General features: G+C 41.2%; 1 pseudogene; it reads right to left on the bottom strand.

Annotated features, from left to right (window-relative positions):
* Positions 1 to 3,546, bottom strand: part of LOC109376967 (putative elongation factor 1-alpha-like 3) — a 6,861-nt pseudogene extending 3,315 nt beyond the window's left edge.
* Between the last annotated feature and the right edge of the window lie 200 nt (positions 3,547 to 3,746).

Genomic DNA, 3,746 nt, shown 5'->3' on the forward strand with positions numbered 1-3,746 from the left:
TCCAATCTGGCAACTATCAAAATGTTCTCTGTATCTATGAGTTTGTTTTTATTTTGTTTGTTTGTTTAAGTTTTCCTTTAGATTCCACATGAAAGCAAAATCATATGGCATCTGTCTTTCTGCCCAACATACTCCACTCAGCACAACACCCTCCAAGTCCTTCCATACCACTGCAGATAGGAAGAACCCATTCCCTTCCATGGCCGAGCAATATTCCATTGTATATATGTACCATGTATTCTTTATCCATTCACCCAGTGATGGACACCCAGGCTGCCTCCACATCTTGGCCATTATAAACAATGCTAAACTGAATACATGGATGCACGATCCCCTTGAAGTAGCATTTTGAGTTTCTTTGAATAAATATCCAGAACGGGATTACTTAGTCCTTTTTTGATTCTTGTTATAGTCTTTGTTTAAAGTGTATTTTGTCTAGTATAAGTATTGCTACCCCAGTTTTTTGTTTTTTGTTTTTCCATTTCCATTTTAATAAAATATCTTTTCCATGCCTTTACTTTCAGTCTCTGTGTGTCTTTCATTCTGAAGTGAGTCTCCTGCAGGTAGAATAGGTAAGAGTCTTGTGTTCTTATCCATTCAACCACCCTATCTTTCATTGGGGCATTTAATCCATTTACTTTTAAAGTAATTGTTGATAGACATGTAGTTATTGTCATTTTATTATTAACCTGGATAGATAGGTAGATAGATAGATTAGATAGATATATATGAGGTCTGACAATTAAGTTCACAAACTTGCTGCAATGATGTTGATGAACTTTTTTTATATCAGAGAGATTCATTATGAATTTGTACCAACTGGACAAACAGTTAACCAACTTACTATTTGGAAGTGCTGAAAAGGTCGTGTGAAAAAGTTAGACGATCTGAACTTTTCATAAAAAATTCATGGCTCTTGCATCACGACAATGTACCTGCTCACATGGCACTGTCTGTGAGGGAGTTTTTAGCCAGTAAACAAATAACTGTATTGGAGCACCCTCGCTACTCACCTGATCTGGTCCCCAATGGCTTCTTTCTTTACCTGAAGATAAAGGAAATACCAAAAGGAAGACATTTTGATGACATTCAGGACATCAAGGGTAATACATCGACAGCTCTGAAAAAGAGTTCCATAAAAAGAGTTACAAAATTGCTTTGAAGGGTGGACTAGGTGCTAGCATTGGTGCATAGCTTCCCAAGAGGAGTACTTCAAAGGTGACTGTAGTGATATTCAGCAATGAGGTATGTAGCACTTTTTCTAGGATGAGTTTGCAAACTTAATTGTCTGATCTTATAGATAGATAATAGGTAGACAGATAGATAGATAGATAGATAGATAGATAGATAGATAGATAGATAGATAGATAGATAGATAGATAGATAGATAGATAATTTTGTCTTCAAGAAGCCCTGCTAAGATCCCTTGTAGTACTGGTTTGGTGGTGATGAACTCCTTAAGGTTTTTCTTGTCTGAGACACTCTTTGTCTCTTGTTCAAAATATAGTTTTGCTGAGTAATCTTGGTTATACATCCTAGTCTTTGCTTTTCATCACTTTAAATATTTCCTGCCAATCCCTTCTGGCCTGCGAAATTTCTGTTGAGAAACCAGCTGACAATCTTAAGAAAGGTCCTTTGTAGGTAACTAACAGCTTTTCTCTAGCTTCTTTTAAGATTCTGTCTTTGGCATTTTAATTATGATGTGTCTTGGTGTGGGCCTCTTTGGATTAATCTTGTTTGGGACTCTCCATGCTTCCTGGGCTTGTATGTTTCCTTTGCCAAGTTAGAGAAGTTTTCTGTCATTATTTCTTTGAACAGGTTTTCAGTTCCTTGCTGTCTCTCTTTTCCTTCTGGTACCTCAAAGATGTGAATGTTGGTACTCTTGATGTAGTCCCAGAAGCCCCTTAAACTATCCTCACGTTTTTGAATTTTTTTCTTTTTGCTGTTCTGATTGGGTGTTTTTTGCTACTGTATCTTCCAAAACACTGACTTGATTCTCTGTTTCATCTAATCTACTGTTGCTTCCCTCTAATGTATTATTCATTTCAGTATTTTATCCTTACTTTTGATTGGTTCTTTGTATGTTTTCTATCTTCTTTTTTATGTTTCCTATCTTTTTGTTGAAGTTCTCCCTGAGATCACTGAGCATCCTTATAACCAGTGTTTTGAACTTTGCATCAGATAGATTGCTTGTCTCCATTTGTTTAGTTCTTTTTCTGGAACTTTGTTCTGTTCTTTTATTTGGGACATGTTTTTTTGTCTCCCCATTTTGGCTGCCTCCCTGTTTTGTTTCTATGTGTTAGGTAGGGCTGCAATGCCTTCTGGTGTTAGTAGAGTGGTCTTTTGTAATAGATGTCCTGTTGGGCCCATTGTAACAGTCTCCCGTCACCTCACCTAGGTAATCCCGGTGTATCCCTTGTGTGGACTGTATATGTCATCCTGTTGTAGCTGAGCCTTGCTTGCTGTTTGCATGTCATTGGGAGCAATTGACCCTTGGGCTGATTGGTTGTGAAGACTGGCTGTGACTACAGTGGAGAAACTGTTATGCAGGGGCTAACATTCTGGAGCAAGATTTGCTTTAGCATGGTTCTGGTGCCTACCCAGTCTTCCCTTTGGGTGTGTCATCCTTGGAGGTGGCTGGGTGATTCTTTCACTTGGTCTGAATCTGGCCACAAGGTATGTTAGCCTGGGAAGCTTCTGGGAGGTTCCCTGCCACAGGCCAATTTGAGTACAACCTATGTCCCTCCCAGGGCCAACTGGCATCAGTCACAAAGCAATCTGCAGGTGGTCACCACCCATGCTGGGCTTGGTGGTGCCTCGAGAGGCCAAGCCATGAGCTGATGATGGCTGTGCCTACTGCCAGGCTACTCAGCAAGTGGTATAGAACATGCTGAAGCCAGATGCTGTTTGGATTTTGTGAACATTTGAGAGATTTTAGGAAAATGTGCAGCATGAGCCAGCTGTTTGTATGGAAAGCCACTGGAAGCTGCTTGCTTGTGCCTGAAAGTTGGGTTGGGCAGGGTCCCAGGGAATCACCAAGGCAGGGTGAAGGAATGGTTTTAGCCAGGTTGATGAAGATTCAGTTATGGCAGCCATCTGTGTTTGCACATAGGTTGGGGAAAGGCTTAACAAAAAAACAATGGCTTCTGCCAGCTTCTCCATCTGGGACAAAGATGCCCCTCCAGCCGTCACCCTGAAGCTAGACAACTCAGTTCCTTTCTGTATGTGCTGGGTGCCTTTTAAGCTGCTGTCCCATTTCTGTAGCTCAGAATGAGTGAATCTGTCAGTGATTAAGTCATGTGCGGGCCCTTTAAGAGAAGTGACTGGGACTCCAGCTGCCCTCATATCATTCATCTACAATCACCACTCATTTTCATAGCCAGAAATGCATGACACTGGAACATGGCTTTCCCTGGCACTGGAACTCTGAGCTGGGGAGCATGGTGTGGGGCTGGCACCTCTCTGCCTTTGGGGTAACCTCTGCAGATGGGATATACCTCCGGTTTTTTAATGGTCACATGTGGGTGTGGGACCTACCTGTTCCATGTCTCTGTCCCGCCTACCAGTCTTGAAATGGCTCTTCTGTATGTCTTTAGTTGTAGGACTTCGGTTCAGCTACTCTTCAGTCAGTTCTCAAGGATGGTTGTTCCGTAGTTTAGTTGTAATTTTGATGTGCTCATGAGAGGAGGCAAGCACAGTGTTTATCTAATCCACCATCTTGACCAGAACTCTCAATCTTCTTACTA

The sequence above is a fragment of the Hipposideros armiger genome, unplaced genomic scaffold, assembly GCF_001890085.2.
Source record: "Hipposideros armiger isolate ML-2016 unplaced genomic scaffold, ASM189008v1 scaffold_1245, whole genome shotgun sequence".
NCBI lineage: Eukaryota > Metazoa > Chordata > Mammalia > Chiroptera > Hipposideridae > Hipposideros > Hipposideros armiger.